We start from the raw sequence: 20150 nt of genomic DNA, 5'->3' as shown, positions 1-20150 counted from the left end.
CTTTTCGATGCAATGTACCCTAACGTGACTGCCGCTACATTTAAAGGCCTATATGGATCAAAAAGCGAGGTTTGAGACAACGATGACTTGTGATTGGTGAGCTGTCCCAAGTTGGCGCACCGTTTCTTTTAGCGCGTACGGCAGTGAAACATCAGTGCCAACGCTGATGTTGCTGTCTTTGATGATGATGGTGGTGATCTTTTTGCGCGACCCATGCTCCAGTAAGTTGAAGTAGTTTCTTTGGTAGTTGTTTGTCTGCGCTAAGAGGTTCTTGCCATCCCTTACCAAAGGACCTCGGATTCATAAAGGAAGCAGAGATCACGACACAAAGTGTCATTTTTAACGATAAGCTGACATATCATTATATTCGAGCTACAAGATGGCCTTGAGTATCCATAGCAATGACTTCTTCATATGTCCTATTGAATTTCATGTTTGAAGGACGTTACGGAGTCTATCTGGTGCTCACTGTCCATCTTATATTTTTTATTATATCTGGCACTCGCGATTTAATTTTACTACAATCTGTAGCGAGTGTGTCCTTTACCGCTAAAACATTCTGCTAAATGTGCTCTTCATAGGGTTCATTGTTCACTCTGGTCTGCACTTCAGGCGGAACGGGAGAAAATTCTGGTCTTTCTAGTTCTCATACGTTCTGCTTTGTTTAACAACCCTTAAACATCACGTGTTTACATCGAATTGCGCTCCCATCTCTGATCTGCACAAATCCCTATGCTTAGCTGTGGCTAGCTTGAATCATTGTGCGTTTTCTGTTCACCAATCCATTACACCAACACACGCTGTGGGAAATCTCAGCTTCAAGTTGAGTTTCAAAGCCTGAAGCCATTAGAACAGAGTACTTGGCTTTCCAGGTTTACACCGATCGTGTCCTCCGATTTTTTCTGCATTGCCTATTTGGAATCAATGGTTAGCTTCCCCGTGTTTGTGGTACTGTTGGTTAGACCAACTTATTGTACCTTTATTTTGCGTGTGGGCCTGTCATTGTTTTTTAAAAACAGATGAAGCTCTCATTGGCTTCGATGTTTCCATGGTTTTCGAAAACTCGTTATTCCTATTTTGTCAACGTGGTGCAAGGTATATCGGCACATAGTACAATCATATTCACCTGGTTTACATCGTTGCCATTTATTTTCCAACTGTCCTTCAATCTTTATGCTTTTCTTTTCCACTCATGCAACGTTTGCTACACATATATGTACTTGTTAAAATATGTATGCAGCATATTGCATAGGGGCCCATGTACCACTCAGCCTGGTACACACGTGTAGGGGATAAAAATTATATGCTCACATGGTCGAGGATAGAAGTCTTACGGCCACATCGTTGAGAAGCTCCGTTTACTTTAAGATGGGTCATCTCTCTACGGGTGTAGAAGATAGAGATACTCAGTTTCAAAGACTAGGATTCGGTTAACCTGATTAGGAGAAGGCCGTGGAGAAGTGACATTAGCCTAAAAATGAATTCCGGTGTGAAGCTTGCTATAACCAGCTGTTTATTCACTCAAGTAATATCACGCACATTTAAACTGTCAAGCCAAACAGATCGTCTGAAAGTTACCTGCAAGCCTTTCAGGGTCCAACAGTACCCTTACCTTAACATTAGGTTAAATTTCAAGCTCATGGCTTGTTACTTATCAGGTCTTCTGTGAGGATAGCTGAAATGAACAATATGCCTATTCATGGGTAATCAGGCGGCTAATCATGACACGTGANCCGGTATAACTCATGTCTATCTGCTGAACCCCAGTAAGGACGAACAGAAGTGTATGACTGAGCTCTCCGGAAACCACAGAGACTCAAGATATTTCAAAGGGATTTTTCCGATTAATCCCTCACACCAATTGAGTGTCACTAGGGATGTACCCCCGGTTCACGTACAACTAAACATTACTTTGAATAAAGCAAGGGGGCAGTGACTTTTAAACTTTCTGGCAGTCAGTTTTTTCTCAAAGATTGCAGTCATTGGTTCGCAGTAGATTTGTTCTACATTCTTACCGTCTCTACTTGTTTACTCCGTTTGCCGATAGTTTGAGTTAGGTTATCTGCCTGTGCGTACTCTCGGAATGCAAACGCCACAGCATACAAGCCGCCATCTGATTTCTTCGACCAAGCAGACATATGTCAGAACAGTCCTTTAGTGTAAGCGATGGTAGCTCCATAACCGTATGAGTGTTTAAACAGCAGGACTTTAGCAAATGCTTAGCGCTGCTAGTCCTAGTACCCCTGTATCGGTTATCACAATTCCGTAAAGGGACAGAATGGACAGTATTTGCTGCTCTGTTTCTTTAGAAGCATGGACATTTATCCTCCGCGCTACGATGTCTTGTCGATAGATATGAGTGTATTTTATCCCTGAGTCATTTCGATTCTGCTTTGAATCATCCGGTAAAAAACAAAAGCATAACCAGCCTAAACTCACGACTTCCGGATATTGAATGATAACGTTAGAGTTATCCCATTCTCTGGAGCACTTCATGTCCTATTCGAAAAACTGTGCGGTTCTCGGTTTGGTTTCCGATTAGGTGTATGCACTGTTCAATCTCGTCTTTCGGTTACTCATTCTCCCAACACCATCATCAGAATTCAGCCATGATCGTTTCGCGTGCTGAGTTTAAAGTTTATCACCGGCAAGTAGTTTGTTTTATGACTTCGATATCCCGCATCGAATTGAGTAAGTGACTTGTCATTCCGATTGGTGATCGAAGTCACATTGCCCAGTTGCCATAGGTCCTGTTGGGCACTTAAGTTATGCTTTCAGTTTGTTCTCACTTGAGTCTCCGAAACCACTCTTCATTCCTTCAACCTCTTTGGTCCTCCTTTTCTGTGCGGGTACTATCACCTCTCCATCATATTGGGCTGATAAACTGGGCTGGTAAACCAAAACTCACCCTCACACCTTATTTCCAAAGCTACTCATGAGTAGTAACGGTGTCTCGTTGGCCTTGAGATAGGTCAGTTGCTGAAGTGTAGAGCTCTCGAAAACACCTGTTGACAAATTACTGTTTTTTGATTAACTATAAAAGTTTCCACACAACTAGCATGGTTCGCCGGAGTCATCTTTCCTACTTTTGTTCGGTTTTATCGTTGACACCATGAACAGAACTCTACACATAGTTGCAATCGGTGTCGAAAAAATTTTGACAGACTTTATGCGGACCTTCGTGTTTTCTTGTCTGAGGATCATATATCCGGACAAACCAGTCTAATTAGAATGTCGGAACCGGTTCCTCATTCTGGCATTAGTTTTCTATCCTTTTCTGTCTCGTCGGAACTTGAGTCCTGGAACCTGTGTTCATTGGTCGGCATCTTGACTACAGGGCAACCGACTGTACTATAACAGATAAAGTCGATGCATTCATTATCGAGAGGAAAACACATTGGTCAAATTGTGTCACCTCTGTTGTCAGAAAAGAATTTCGCTGGTGCCGAAGGTCCATGTTTACAAACGACAGCCAAAACAACCTAACAGTAGGACTTGTTCTGTCCGAGCCCAAAACCTCAAACGTCTTCTGATAGTTGATCGTGGACGTCTTCATACTGCAGCAAGCGTTATCAGGCTGCAGCGTATCTGTACTAGATGGCTCGTTGGAGTAGCCGTGTCAGTAGATAACGTTTGTCTTTGCCGCTTCCTTTGGTTTCTCTCACCGTAGATCTTAAGCAAGTTAACCATTAGCATTTACTGCTTGTGCGTTGCTTGTCACGATGGTACTAATGAGGCAACTGAGTTTCATTCAAAGAAAACAGTTCATGTTAATTGTTCCTGCCAAGAGGTAACATCCCAGAGAGGAGACATTCGAATACTTTCCAACCGGCAGAGTGCCCTGTTGCATTTTCGCGTGCGTCTACCACAGACTTAACCTCGAACCGTTTATGTGGGTGTATCCTGACTGTGTTCTTATTAACTTCGCAGTGATTGAAGAAGTTGATTGTGTTGCAATTGTGCCATGTAGATTACTTTCGCTCGTTGGTATACATTCACTTTAGGCTATCAAAGAATGGTTCTAGGGCAAGTGATTGCAAACAGATAAGCTCGAAGTTCTTTTCGTTTCGACAAATAGCCTGGTGCCTATGGGCATGTTTTGTGCCATACGGTATGTCTAGACGCAATGGTAAGAAGCTTAGTCTTGCAACAGGGTTACTTTGTGTGTCAACCTATCCTATACCGAACATTGACGTTGTCCCTTGCGTGACCGAGGAAGACGTGTGCTCCACACCGTCTTACCCGGTATCGCCTCGGATATAATAGGATGACTAAATGGCCATGAGCCGTTTACGTCTGAATGAAAAAATGAAGGGAAAAGAGGGATCCTTTGATAGGCAAACCTTCCTACTAGCAGTTCCACAACTTAAAACTGAGCTTCATTGAAATTGGACGACCATCGTTGTTTATGTTACAAGTGTTCCTCAATCCTTGAGGATGTGTTCGTTCCGAAAGTGATCCGTGCTATAGGGGCTCTGGTAATGAGGCGCTGCCCCGAGTGCACCCCTGGAGGCGCTGCCCCGAGTGCACCCCTGGATGCGCTCGGCTACCTCGTGTAAAACTTTAACTTTCATGCTACTGGTGTAACGTAGCAGTAGTGCAGTTCGATTGGAAAAAGCAAACTGCGGTCGTTACTCCATCCGTTGGTTCCATTCGTTGTGGCGGAAACCAGTGTTTGGTGTTGTGGGTAGCTCAGTTGGGGAATGCATCGGTCACCACAAGTTTTGGCTGATGAATCACGTGCTATGCATCCTGAGTCACCGTCTGATAAGAGTGATGCTGTTCTCACAATGACGTGGACGCGTAACGGGAACATCTGAATTCAGAGAACGGTATTGAGGAAATTTCAAAGAAATCTTTCTTAATCGCGCTCTAACGGTCCGCGCGATCCTTCATTTTTGTGTCGGCGATATGCCCACGAACCGAGTTAACAGTCACCAATCCGCCTTAACTTTTTGCGTGTGTGCATCCTGGAATGCATGTGATAGGGTGGTCCTGGACATCTCATTCCTTTTTGCTGTCATTTTTCGGAAAGAATTTGATTTCATAGGCAGCATTTTTTAGTTACTGAAGCCGTAATAATTGGTAAATCGTTGGTCATCCAACAAATTGTTCTTGACCTTGTTTCAACGGGGCATATTTCGTTTTCCAGCCGACCCATTCCCACGGAAGAATTCTCTGCCTGAGTGGCGATATTACATTTCCCCCTGTCTGAAGAGAACACCAAATGGAGGGCACCACATCAGAAGTCTTTTTTTAGTCTAATAGAGTTTTCGCTGGATTTCAGTAGTCAGAGGAGACCGCCTCTCTACGCGGAACACGGGTCAGTTTTGAAATATTGCTTAGTCAGAATATGTTTCAGAATGTCCGAAAAACCTCCCTTCTAACATCCAATGCGCAATCAACTGTCTGTGTTTCCCACCTTAGATAAGCAGGGCCAAATAGACTTTTTTCCTAAGGTAATGTGGGTTTGATTTCGCACGTACACTGCTTTTGAGGCACGAAAGTTGAACAGTGAAAAACACAATCGGTTGTTAAGATCAGTACCCTATTCCTTCCACTGTCTCGATTTTCTCGGCGACCTGTGGTTTTCGATATTGATCACACTAAAGAACTTAGGTTTACACGATTTCTTGGCACACTCTCCCACACTGGCTTGTTTCTTCTATTTCATTTCTTTGTCAAGCAGTAGTTTCCATGATAGATTATCCGGGTTTTTACTCTGTTAGGTTTTAGTGCAATTATTTGTATCCGTCGAATTCACTGGGTGAAAAACTGTGGTGTTTAGCATTCTAGAGCAACATGAGGCCTGTGAGCAGTTTTTCTGGAACTCAACGTAAATTCTGCGAAATTCGAAAAGAGTCATACCACGCAGAGTATCGTCAATTTTTTACTCTACCGACTTAGTTGGTCCAGAGGGAAAAAGAAGCTAAATCTTTTTGCCCTAAAGGGGACATTTTTTCATTATTCTTCTTGAGGACTTCGGTGTATCGGATATATCTGCTGGCACAGTTTGAACGGATTCAAAGTAGCTGCTTTCTGCTCTATTCAGCATCTCAACCGGGAAGCTCACATCCATTCCTTTTGACTACCTTACTGACTACAATACCCTTCATTACGAGAATTGACCCAGACGGGCTTTACCAATGTGCAGTTTAAAAGAGGCGAGCAAAACAATAGCAGGTTCTGCAGTCGGATGAAAAAGCGCGGTTGCTTCCAACATCATTTTGACGCCTCTATAGGAGTGCATGTTTAATCCATTTTATAACTTCTTACGACTTCGACTTAAATCCATAATAGAGCAGCAACTTGTGTGGTTTACTACTGATGTTACTTTGCTGACTCTTTCGATAGAATGTGTCGGTTCTGGAGATGCCCCGTACTGTCATTGCCCACAAGTGACGGCCAGAGGCCAAGTTCACACATTCCAATTTCAGTTGCTGCAACGAATACCATATGGTACGTGGAGACCGAAGCGCTTTACATTGGACTTGATGGTAGCGGTATTTGAGAACTGGGAGAATATGTTTTCCGGAACAACGGTAGCAACCGTTGGTGATGGGAAAAATACCGCACTCCTATTCACTCCACTTCCTTTCCTCGCTGCCTTTGTTCTTTACTTCAACTGTATGACATGTTCTAAAAAATGGGGATTTTCATAGTCGAAGCGGAATGGTTGACTTCTTCTGCCAGTTTCTGCATTCTGTGATTGTTCCGCTAGTCATGTTGAATATCACTCACCATTAGACGGGAGTTGTATCATCGTTGTGTTCCTGTCACTCAAATTTCATGTTCTGGTGCGCAGCCTGCAAACGTAATGTCACGATACACCATACACTTAGTACGATAGGAAGTCCGACACCAAAACGTCTATTCTTTGTTGTGCCAAGTGCTAAAATGTAAGACAGGAAATTCAACCCACTGAACAGCGACAATAATCGTTTGCTTATAAGCCAGTGCTGGACAGCGGAAAGTTGCTTACTTTGGCCACATGCACTATACCCGTGTCACATTAACATTCACTGTACCTTCACTTGCCGGCGAATTCAGGCGTGGTATCCAGCACCCAACATACCATCCCTAGATCACACATACTTTCTTCAGGCTTAAACAGAAATTCTGCAAGGGTTTCTGGTACCGAAACTCTGATCCCTAATCTAGCACAAACGTTACGTGCCAATGATTTCAGCGATTGACGTCAACACAAACGTACGACATGGTAAGTAGTCTATGCACTTCACAAATAGGCACTGTCTGAGCTTAAACGGTTTGTTGACAAATAGATTAGTTGGTTACTTACAGTGTGTCCAACGCTGATAGGCTGACGGAAAACAGCCATTCTATGCGTGTTTGACCGTTTTTTAGTATAGTTGAGATTAATCTTTAGAATCAATCAGTGGAAGTATCTTCCTTAGCTTCTATCCGTTACAGCTTATGACCCACTGGTTGTGAAACCGCGTAAGTATGCAATTTCTAGTTGGTTGGAATCAGAGACAGGCAACATTTAATCACTCGGTGCCTGATAATAATTAGAAAACCACAGGTGGTTTGTGAGAAGCCGTCTGTGGTGCTTGCTGTCAGTGTAAACCCGAGGGAATGAAATCAGCGAGCAAACATGCAGATGCCTGACTGGAATGTAGTGACATGGTAGTTGGTTTCTTATGCATGAAGACGATGGTGCCATTCATCCACCCCGTCAAGTTGCAGGAAAACCCGACGCTTTCTCCAAATAACGGCATCCCTCCGGGGATGTCTATTTGCGCCTATGTTACTTCCTCATCTTGGCCAATCAATATATTCAGCAACTCTAGCTTTCTAGATTAATGTTGTATCCGTCTTCTTATTTTCCTCCAAGTCCTGTATCCCCTAGGCAGAGCCCAAAACATCTAAAACACTTTTTTATTCCTTTGTTGCATTCTAGTGCTACTGTTTCAGGTGAGGATTTGTCTTTACTCATTCCAGGGTAATTTTCACCCCTATTAGGCATGCTCACCCGTTTGCATCCATTTCTGTCTCAAGCTCCATCCGTTTTTCATTCAGCTTCTCAGGGTCATTCGTCTCAGTTCTAATTCAGTTTCGCTCATTGCTGTGCTGCATTGTTGACCAAACTCTCGATTTTTCATAATGCAGCATGTTGACGTTTTGTCTCTTCTATGCATGTGTTCTTATAACTTCAGCGCTGTTATCTTTCTAAGCCATATGCTTTGTTCAGGTGAACTCATAGGCATGCATTCACAAGTGCATGGAGCAGTTTGTGGGAGCTAGGTTTTTCTCATCCTTGTTGATAGTGCTCTGCCGTTAACTACCATTTTTTGTCAGTAATCGGATAGATGGATGTTCTGCATTGTGGACCTTGTCGCCCATTTATTGCTATTCATATGCTCTGTTTCCACTGTTTTTTTACGCCCACTGCTATCATACAGATGTTTCAAATTATTTTTTGGACGGATAACACCACTAGATCCGTAAAATATGGTAAAAAAAATTTGTCGACGAATCCGTAGTCCGCAAACTGTCGGACTTTGATACCTTCATTAAGTTGCCGTGGAATCTTTATAAAAATTTAAATTCGAGTTGTCCCAACTAAGTCTGTTCATATTAAGCCACCTTGGACCTTAGTTTTTGGAAATATGTTCCATTCGCGTCCCGTTTTTTCTGCAATGGAATTCGTTTTCACGCGCACTCCGTTATTTAAGGAGCCTGTAAACCGTGAGATTTTTTCATCACTTTGCAATAGCTACTGATATATAGAGAACATCCTAAATTCGCGAAATACAGTCGTTTGCAAACTAATTTGGTTTTTCGAGAGACTCACCTGGAACCGGGCTGAATCTCTCGTTTGTGATGTTTCCAGGCAACTGAATGTGATGCACCAGGCCGCCTCATGTTTCAGTTGCTACGAGATTCGAGATATCGCAAACGAGGGATTCAGCTGGGTTCCAGGTGAATCTCCCGAAAAACCAAATTAGTTTGCATATGAGTGTATGTTCGCCAATTTCGTGCAATTCGGTTTCAAGTAGAACATAAGGTTGACGGAAACTCGGGGATTGCGCCTACCTGACGAGCCCCAAGAAGGGCGAAACCGGTCGTGGGCTATTGACCAATTTTCAATAACCCTGTGAGTAGTGCATATCGAACATCCTAAATTCATGGGCATAGCAAAAGGTAGATGATTAGTAATCCTCCTCAAAAGAGGTATTTCCGAATGGAGGCCAAACAGTTTAGTTCGCTTCAGGTTAATTGCTGCCCCGCCACTTTTTGCCAGCTCCAATTTAATGTACGCACACAACCCTGACCTATTTTCGATGAAAACAATTCTTTATCCGCATCTAAACTCATTTTGTGCAAAACTTTTCTCCGTTCGGACGATAAACCTCAAATGAACTTTCTGACGCTTTCAACTCTCGTTCATGATAAGGAGGCGGAAATACGTTTTTTGCAGAGCCACGGAGTTATCCATCAGCAACGTTTATGCAACAATGGCCACCAAATGACACTCAACTATTTCTGACAGGTGGAGGTGTAATGCCCGGCAACGGCAAGAAATCGGTCTTCGAAAGGGAACTTGGCTGGTGCGGTGTAAAATGGAGTTTAGGACAGTAATTCTATTCATTTATTGCTGGTCCAGAAATTTAGCAAAAAATCAAATTCTGCTCGGAGGAATTATCTATTAGCCACACGACTGCTGTTGAATGGAAGAGCTTTCTTCGCGAAGCTTGCGCCTGGGGGCTTTTGCAGACTCCAACAGTTATCGGCGACCCAGGTCTACACGTCGAGATCGATGGAACGCTAATATCTCACCGTAAAAACCGCGCAGGGGCGAGTCTTTCTCCAGCAGTGGATTTCCGGAGGGATCTGTCGGGAAACTAAAGAGGTGTCCATGTATGGAGTGCCAGTTCGATGGACACGATCCAGGCCTGCATCGCTCACGGCTCAGTCATCATCTCCGATATGTGGGCATCATACCAAGGAATTGAAACGATGATCGTCGTGAATCATACTCATGAAATGGTTAATCATATCGGAAACTTTGTGGATCCAACGACTGGAGCTCACACACAAACCATCGAATCTCTTTGGCACGTCCACAAGATGCAGTGCCAATGCGGCACACACCGATCTTTAATGGACGGCTACTTGTGTGATTTCGTTTGGAGGCAAAGGTACCGCAAAGCGGACCTGTTCATACAGATTAGTAATGACACGCACCAATTTCATATCCTCTTTTTTATAATGTTTTTTGGGTGGCGGGGGTTAGTTCTTTAGTGGGATACGACCCAAGTGCACTCATATTAAATGTACTTAGTGTTAGCAGGAGGCTCAACTTAATCCCACCTGAATTCTCCGTCTGTGTTATCTTCAAGTAAATGTGCTGCAAAAAGGCTATCTCGTGTTTCAGTTGGTACGGTATTCTAGATATTGAAATATATTTCCTTGGCTGAATACACTACTCACAAGGTCGCTGAGAACTCAGCCCAGAACGACAGCCCACTATCTCGAATGTGGTGCCATTTGAAAAAAAAACAAGAGGGTCTTTGGGCAGTACAGTTACTTAAAGAAAATCATAAACGGGTGGTTCCGTTGAGTTTCTCGTTCACACCATTGCAGTCTCCAGTTGAGTGTATTTCGTCAGTGAATGGTCTTGTTCGATGGCTTTCGTCGTAGCGTCTGATTCCAAAGGTTGAACCCCTAGACAGCGGTTGGCGGAATTTCCTTAAGACGGTTTTGGGACCGGACGAATTTCTTTCTGTAATCAGACTCTTCACTGAAACTCCCCATCTTTCTAGTTGCAGCACACTTACAGCGCACGTTATCCTCAGCAGCTGTTGACTGCTCTCTTAGAATGATATGATCTATTTGGCTGTTCAAGCGACTCGAGTGGGAATTTTGTCAATTACGGAATGTAATTCTACATGGGCCGTTACTGATGCTCTCATTTTCCCGCTTTCCATAATCCAAATCTGACAGGTTTGCTCATTTGCCACCGACAATCTAGCCCGCAGGTGCTTTGTTGGCTGTCACGGCGGATATAGCTGAATTAGGGGATGACTCAGTGTTGCATTGCCGGTCTTTTTCTACAGTAGCGCGATATTCTCCCGGGCTTGTCTGCGCATTTTCTGTAAGCATGTCTATGGCCGCATCATCTCATCGACGGGTTGGCAGCACTGTAGGGAAGGGATTTGCCACGTTCTAGTCACTGAATTTTCGACGAGGCTGTCTAGCTCGCACGGCTGATTGGTTGTTGTTATGTGCGTGTGTATGTCTGCCCTACGCTCTTGCCAAGCCAGTTACCAAGACAACCAATAGCATTGGTCGTGATCACCGACCGCACAGGATACTACGCATGGCCAATGAGCATTCATAAGAAAAACAGGCAAGTCTGCGGCAGGCGTCTGGCTTGCGCACGTCGATCTGCAAAGCAGCTTCTGCTGTTGCTGTTGCTCCACCCGTTGCCACTTTGGTGTGAGTCAACTCGCAACCGACGGCTTCTAGCTGAGTCGATTCGGATCTACTGCCTGTGATAACTTGTTTTGAGTTGTACAAGCACGGAGTTTGTACTTCAGGGCCGATCGATCTTATTATTAACTCTGAGTTGATTGCATTGTGAAAGCACTGCTTGATTCTTTCGCCTTGTGCGCACGTGCATCTTGTGCATGTGTATTTTTGTTCGCACGGGCGCATACCATTCTACGGAGTTGTCGGGCCCCGTGTGCGTGTGTAATCTGCGCTTTTGCGTACTCTGATCCGTTCTGTTACTAACCTGTTTTTCACTACGATGGCTCTTGTCTTCCGTCTTCCACCAAAGGATTATCAGTTTTTGGCCCTATTCACCCTGGTTTATATGATCTTGGTGATTGGGCACGCTTCCGCGGATTATGGATTTCTTGTTGGAATTCCTCTCCTACCTTTGATTGTCGTCCAAATCGCACTCGTGATGTTTGTGTGGAACACGATAACGAAACGCCAAACTGTGTCTGTCACGGCTGAGTAGATTCTCTAACTGTTCAGTCGGATTGATCATGCTAGAGTCATTTCGGAATCCAACACGTTCCACTTGTGAAAAAGAATCACGTGCGAAGAGCTTTGTGCAATAGTATACGCAATCTGTGGTTTCCTGAATCTCGGTTCATTTCCTAAATGTTGTTTTCATTCTTGTGAATACGTTCCTTATTTGATTTCAACGACAAGCTTTTCTTCCTGAGGCTGTGAGGTATTGGAAAGGATGTGAAATTGCACCAATAGCTTTTGCGTTGCTTTTTACGGTTTGGCGTGCTATGACCTTCATCAGTGAATATTTATTTTGTTCCTATCCCGAGAATCCACTGTTCTCACTGTTAACTGTATGGAGTTTGGTGTAAATTTGGCGCCTCGCATGGTATTCTTTGATATATTAGTGCCGTCATTCCAAAAACAGTTGAGTTTGTATAGCTGTTTCATTAAAATACAACCTACCCTTTAAAATTTCGCTCATGGTCGAATCTTCCACAGTTCAACCCATGGGATTTTGCAACCCCAAGGTGTGACTATAGCTCTGGTGACTACTCGGGGCCCTAATAGACCACTTGTTTAAGTCCGTCGTAGTTGTGTTTAGTCAAGCTGTTCAGTAAGGAACGCCTCGCGCCTAGAGACACTCACTGTTATCCACGGTTTATCGTTGAAATTCGCCGGACCTAAACGGAAGAGAGTTTTTCGACCGAACAAGTTGATCCACTCCTCAGTAACTGAGCGCGTCTGTATTCTTCACGGAGGCTGTGTTGGGATTTACTCGTAAAATGTGACCGCGTTAATGCTCCTTCTGTACCGATAAACTCTGTGAGTAACCTTCAGTAAAGAACATGAACCATTTGCGATTCTGACTTTGAGTGTCAAAAATTGTAAGCGAGCCGTTTCTAAAAGTTGTGTTGCGCTATAGGCAGTAGCAGTGTCTTCGGAAGTATCGTCGTAATACACCACCATGCTAACTGAATTGGTTAAATTATGACACTACTAAAAGATTGAGTGATTTATTAGTATCGGCTTGACGCTCTTAATTTTTATGCACAGTCGTGGTCCTGAGAAGCTCTCCAGGAATAGTCAGATTATTCCACTGTGATTGGCGGTGTTCCAGCGTGGTTTTCGTGACTGAAGTAACCTCAAATATTCTCATGAGGATTTGTTCTTTGGAACATTTTTGGATCATACAACACTAGAAGAACCAACAGATTTAGTCGTACACATACATTTTCGCTTTCGTGTGTTGATACTGTGGTGAACCTGCTTAGAAGGAATTTGCGAACTGCATTCTGTGGTATGCAAGTCGTGTCCTCAACGTGTGGTACCCAACGGCTTCACTAATTTTGTCGAAATCTCTGAGGACACGGTGGTCACGTGGACACAAGCGATACGACTTAAAGCTAGAAGTGCGAGTCTATCACGCCTTAGCATCGGACTGTGTGATCTGTAATTATATGTGTACGTGCACTACAAATTCGTCTGTACGAAACCGGGACCTTGTTCATCCTATTGTGCATACCCGCCATCTGCTGGCTTTGTAGATGTTCATCGGTAGAATGCGGTTCGTCAAAAGCTTCATGGCTCATTAATTCCCACCAGAACTTTACCGTGTTATTCTAATGTGGTAGTCGGTTGAAGATACACTGCCGTTATTTGAGATTGGTAGCAGTGTGTCCGTATGTTTGGTTTTCTCTCAGTTTGCTCCAGGGTTGGTACTGAACATATTCCAGTTCTTCCTGGCCATCAGGCAACCGAATAGCTTTCGGCTTCCAGATTTCTTCGCATGGCGTTGTTCTGTCACTGTCCACACCTCATACTCCGCCTGCCTTCCTCAGCGGAGCTTTTGCTCAGCTATTAATGAAGCTTCAACTAACGGTTGGAATTCATCTTGGCAAAATAATACCCAGTGTGGTAAAGATAAAAATCTTTTCCTCTTAGCCAGTCGCCGGTTGGGTAAAAATTTGGCACTTTGAGCTTTAGACACGACCATAGTATAGCGAAGCTTCTCGGATGACAGTTTAAGCTACTTGCGATTTCAAAGATCCTACGGGAAAACAGTAGGGCAGTAGTTTTCAGTTCCCTTCTAGCTCTGCTGCCAGGACGAAAATGGTGGCACCATGTGCGTACGTTTACAATAGGTTGAGCGTCATGTGGTACCATAAAGTTCACCTTTTGCTTTAAACATATGACTGAAATGTTGAATCAGGTTAGTAGTTCTGTTGAGGTGAGAAGATTGCATCGTCTAATCTTTCAAGCAATTTGTTCTCACAAACATTTGGTTTCAAACGTAGCTATCACACCACGGGTAAATTTCTTCACGTGCTCCTCCACTTATCCGGCAGGTGTCGAAACAGCCAGCAAAAAGTTCCACTTCCAAGTTTTGACTGTCACATTAGTTATTCGAAACTACATGATCCCTAGATATATAGCGGCCACATAATTTGAGCATTGCCTCCGAAAAAGGGCTTCGGGACGGCTGGCTACTCTTTCATTTCTCCTATCCAGATCTGAAAACCGCGTCTGAAATCGCTCCTCTTACAAATGCCTTACCCAGTAACGTGTCGAACTATTTGTATCTCGGCGAACAGAATCATCACACCACCACGCGTTGTTTTTTGGAACGGAAAATTTCGAGTCTGGTAACTTCTGGCAGCGCTGAACAGGATAATAGGTTGCCGTTCCTGTAATAGGCTAACTCGTCCTCCAGTGGTCTACCATTTGTGACAGAAAACCTATGCCTGTAGATGCTAGTTTGTTGTCTTGCTCACGGTTTCACCCAGCATGTTTCAGTTCCAGACGGATGATCACCTTGTGCACTGAGGATATTTCGGTAGGAAATGAGTGAGTTGGTTTATGGCACTGGTTCTCCTATCCACTTGAATGGTTTATAGGAGCTCGGTATCTTCGTTTGCTTGATAATTCCCAAGTCAGCTACATCAACTGCGATCAGTTTTCTCGATACGCCGTTAATCAGTCATCTTGAAGAACCTTGTAGTGGCCTAATTTCTGTCGAAATGGGTGGAATATAGTTTCCGGATCATGGATAATCTCTCGGTCCCCCGTCAGTCAGGCACGTGCATCCTTATAAACTGCCCCGTCATCTATGAACACGTGTCTGATCAAATGATTGACAATATCGGTTGAACCATTTGTTTTGTGTTTCGTTTTGGCATACCTGGTCGTACTAAGAATAATGGGTTGTTTTCTCAGCAGACAACTTTCTGCTCCCCTCAAAGGTGTTTTATTCTAGAACAAAATGATATTTGAAATTCGAGATGTGATCGCCTTTGGTGTGCCAAAATACTCCTGTTAGTTTGTAATACACTACTCATAAGGTTGCTGCTTAGCAACATTATAAACGAGAGATTCAGCTGGGTTGCAGGTGGGTCTCTCGTCAAAACCAAATTGATATGCAAATGAGTGTAGTTGTTGACTCCTTTTAGTGGTTCTTACTACTAGTGATGATAATGAAAACTTTTCATAAGTCATCGGTTTTCTTCTTTCTCTACAACGCCGGCTGTTTTCGTCAGTAAATTCATAACGTTTCAGCAATTCTCTTGACGAACGTGTACTGGAAGGCTACCGATGCCTACTGATTAAATGGTTGTCCTGTGATTTTGCTGTAAACATTGCATTGTTGAGTTTTCTCACGAATCGTGTCACACGATGGTCTTCTCCACTTAATATGTTGAATCCGATCATGCATCTGCTTTCTTCTGTGTATTGTTTTCGAAGGCAGTTTACTGACAAAGTAGTCCAGTGACAGTGGGCTTATGTGAAACCCGACCTCTTAGGGCAGCGGAATTCGCTTTGGTAATCTGAGACTTTATTGATCGAACTTCTTTCGTTTCATGAGGAAGCTAGTTTCCCTTTGGTGTTGAAAGAAGATTTGCACTTTGTTGATTGTCCATGTGTTACAGTGCTCTAGACTGTTTTTGTTTAGTAAACAGATTGAGAAATTTTCTCGTCGGACCTTTTTTATCACTGTGATTCGGCTAACTTTCACTGATTTAGGTGGAATTAAAGCTCTGTTAATGACTTCCAAACACCGAATCGTATGAAGCGTGTAAAAACGCTTTGGCTGACCGAGTCCGGGGATTACAAGATGAAATATAACGTATAAGAAAGCGGATTTAACTAGTAACTGGGCTTCACGCTAGCTGTAAATGGGCGAACTAATCCCTGCACTCGTTAGATCATCATTATAAGCACTATTATGAATGGCGAATGCCATGTAAAGAGACATGTTTTACTGCCATATAAGCATGCAATTCTATGTTGACGATACCCAATAAAGAAGAGAAAGCTTGTCAAAAGTACCCACGAGCAATCTTATTAGAAGTCGGTAGCACAAACATCACTGACGTTGACTGCCGGTTGTTTCTTGCAATACTCCCAGCCGATTACGGAAACACATGTATGGTTTACGTTGCCCAATAAGCTTCTCTTGGGTGTACAATGATTTTTGCTTAGAAAAACACGGAAACATGGCGAGAGGCGGAACGGGCGACATTTTGGTCTCTTCTGAAAAAAAAACTGTCTACTAAAGTGTGATTCAAAGTGTGATTTGTCATCCCAGCTGATCTTCCTGACGTCCTAAACAGACTTACCAAAATGGGTATATCTTCAGAGGGGAATAACTCTGTCAGATTGCATTTTTTAGTAATGCAGACATCGAATGTCATAACTGCACGTCATTAGTTTATTAAAGGTGCATTTTTGTTAATGATGATGTCTTTATAGCCTTATCGCCCCTTTATCTCTTCACATTAAACGAGTGATCAAGTAGCGGGTCGATTTATACACCCTAAAGGATCACCACACTGCCTTTTCCCACTCTATTCGCGATCCATTCGTAGGGGCTAGTATTTCTTCCATTAGGTTATTAATTTTCTTCGTTCATCGCCGTGCAACAGCAGCTTTCTTGTGGTATAATTCTCAGCGGTGCGTTACTACCACGCCTGTACAACCGTGGAATGCTTCAGAACTGGTTGATCGATCAGATGTACGCGTAAATCAACTGATCGACCGAAGCTATGCACTCGAATCGAGCTGCCATTTGCACCGAGTTTGGGAACCATATGGGATAACAGCTGTTCCTACAGAACTACGATAAATAGTTTTGGATGAACAGCTTTCTGCATTGCGGAGGTGACCGAAATCACCAGTATCACCGCTTTATTGTACATCACATCATGCCTCTTACGATGGCGACTTATTCTCAGAAGCTGCGGTAGTATTATTTATTTCACTATTTTTTCTGGCTTCTATTTTGACCCCGTTGCTGTTGGACGGCACACCCAGTTACATTACACGATTTGCCAAACGAATATGTGCTGCCATTTGGCCCGCTTCCAGACATCAATCATGTTCATATTTCACTCCCGTTTCCCTCACTGTGGTGTCGGATGTGTGTTGATAAAGATCCGCTCAGGAACACAAGAGCTGTCAGTTCCACTTTTGTTCAGGAACTCCACAGACGAGCGTTTTAACTTCCGAAGGATACTCGAGATCCTCACATTTGATCGATGATTCCGGTGGCTTTCAGGCAAAGCAAAACTGTAAGATGATCAACTCACATGTTCGGAATTTTGTTACTACGCTTACACCCTGATCGATTCTCCTCATCGCTCGTCTGCTGAGTTTTTTATTCAAGAAAAAACATCCAGTCGATGTTGCTCGATTAGGATGCTGTTACCAGGCCCTCCGTTTCGCGCACACGTTCACATTAATCTGAATAGTAAGATGGTTCACAATGTTTAAAGTTGTCAGGCCCACACAAGCGGTGTACTGTAGGGTCGAAGAATAAATCTGTCATATCTGTTGGTCAGTCATGGCGTTGTGCCGAATGCTGTTGGGTTCCAGACAATAGGAGTGCTTGGTCAGCGCTCTTCTTTCCGCCCTCACTATACTCAAATGACTTATCGTTGACTCCGGTGGCTCGTCCCTAACATATCAAGCTAGTCAAAGCAATCCCCGCCCCTTACTGAGATTGGCCTTTTTGCCTAAATAGTCATCTGAAAACCCAGATGACTGTCCATTTTGCGTCTTCCACAATTCATATAACTGCATTCATTAGTGGACTGACACCCACGAAAACTTGTTACCTACCCCTGTGCCTCGGCAGTCCCGAAATCTGTGCATTCAAGAAATTGGCTTATCCACAGACCATCAAGGGCTCGTTCAACAGACCCCGATTTGGTCATGTCTGCCATGCTTCGTTGCCAGGTCATACATTTTCCACCTCTCGGTCGCTTCCGCTCAGCACAGCTCTAACGTTAGAAGTACATGCCGTAACCAGTGGGATTTATGAAGCATAAGTGACCCACCCATCGTGGGAGACTTTCTTTTCTTAAAACCGTCTGGCGTGCCTCACCATTGTTAAGCAGATGTTCCCACCAGACCCGGATCAGTGTTTCGGGGACACCGATGATCAACGCCGGCGTCTATAGGCCTATAGTCCATATAGCATGAATCACACCGCCGCAGCCCATACACACTCTGCCCTCAACTGACAAGCTGACGTCATGCCGGTGACATGGGTATCGGACGTTGGTAAGAGCTACTCTAGCCTTCCTGATTCAAGAAGTGATCTTTCCAGCCAGTTTACCGGAATTCATACAACTGCCCAGATAAAAATAATTTATCTCCCACGTCGATTGGCTGGTCTGTTTGTATAACATTTTGGCTTCATCCCACCCAGTCTTTTGGCAGCACTTTACACTTTGCAGGTGTGAAGCGCATACCAAACCGTGCGGCAGAATTATTTAGGTTATTCACAATGGTTTACATATTGAAGGTTATGAACCAAGGAGAGCAATTCGTCTGCGTACTCATTGTCTATGAGAGAAAGTCCCGGAGGTTTCAGAGGCAGTCTCACTGAGGCGAAAATACGCCGTATGCTCGTACGCGCCCACGGAAGTTCGCATACAAAGCCCTCATTAGGGATGTTAATTCGCAAGAGACACCTTTGGTCACCAAACATTGCCAAAGTTTCTGACGATTGACAAAGTCAAAGGGAGCTTTCAGATCAAGAAAACTACCAATGTTGGACGTATGAATGAGTGGCGATACTCAAGAAATTGTCTCAAGTTAAAGGTATGTTCGATTCATCATCGACCAGGGCGAAACCCAGCTTTGTTCTCACGAATCTATCTCATGATAATCGATTAATCTGTGCAGAAGAATGCCAGAGAGCACCTTAGATGCGGCGAATACTAGGCTGATGCCGCGATGGTTTTCGCATGACATTTTCGCGCCTTTCTCGAAGGCTCGAATGACCTTCGAGGAGCTTCACTCGACTTTTTCTGTTATTATTCCAAATCTTTTGCAGTATGGTTGTCAGACTGGTCACCAGGAGCTCGCTACCTTCTTTGGAGAGTGTGGGTTGTAGGCCATCCTGACCAGGTGCGCTGGAGGTGTCACGCTGGAGGATTGATATCTCACGCTGGATTCCAGTTGCCGACAGCGGGCTGTTGTCGATGTTCGATTCAGGTCTGCTGTGTTCTTCCAGCTGTTGTGTTGAAGGGGTTCAGCCTAACTGTTCTTGGAAGTACTTAGGTCATCGCTGAAGATGACGATCAAGGGAGTGAATTACCGTTGTGTCTTTTTTTCACATTGTTTGACTGACATTTGTCTTCTTTTGACCGCTTGATCGAATCAGCTTATACGGGGACGGCTGTTGCCTACAGCTAAGGCCTTCTCCATCTCTTGGACCTTCAAAATCCACCATCAAGCTCCTGATTATCCGATGTTTAAGGGATCTGTGTGTGCCATCACAGTAGTTCGTTGCTGGGATGGCCTTCCTGGCAACAATGAGATCTACTGATCTGGACGATATCCACTGTTCGTTCGAACCGGATGACTTGGATAAACAGTTCCAAAAGCTTCTTTCACTCGCTTTCATTCAACCTCCAGGCAGTCCTCCTTATCCCCATGACTGTGCGTTTCCAATAGCTTTCTAGCCAGACCAGCTCGGAATTCTTGAGTCACTGAAACTTGTCGAAGTTGATAAATGGAACTGCTCTGTTTTGGCACATATAATGCACATATAAAGTGCAGCGACAACCAGGATCGCACAATGGCATGATCAGAGTGAAGTTGCGTATCTCAGAAGGAATGACCATTTTTGATTGACGTTCTCTATCGGAAACCGT

This window comes from Opisthorchis viverrini (assembly GCF_000715545.1).
Source record: "Opisthorchis viverrini unplaced genomic scaffold opera_v5_22, whole genome shotgun sequence".
Lineage (NCBI taxonomy): Eukaryota > Metazoa > Platyhelminthes > Trematoda > Opisthorchiida > Opisthorchiidae > Opisthorchis > Opisthorchis viverrini.
The sequence above is the reverse complement of the archived record's forward strand: the minus strand, read 5'-3'. Positions refer to the sequence as shown.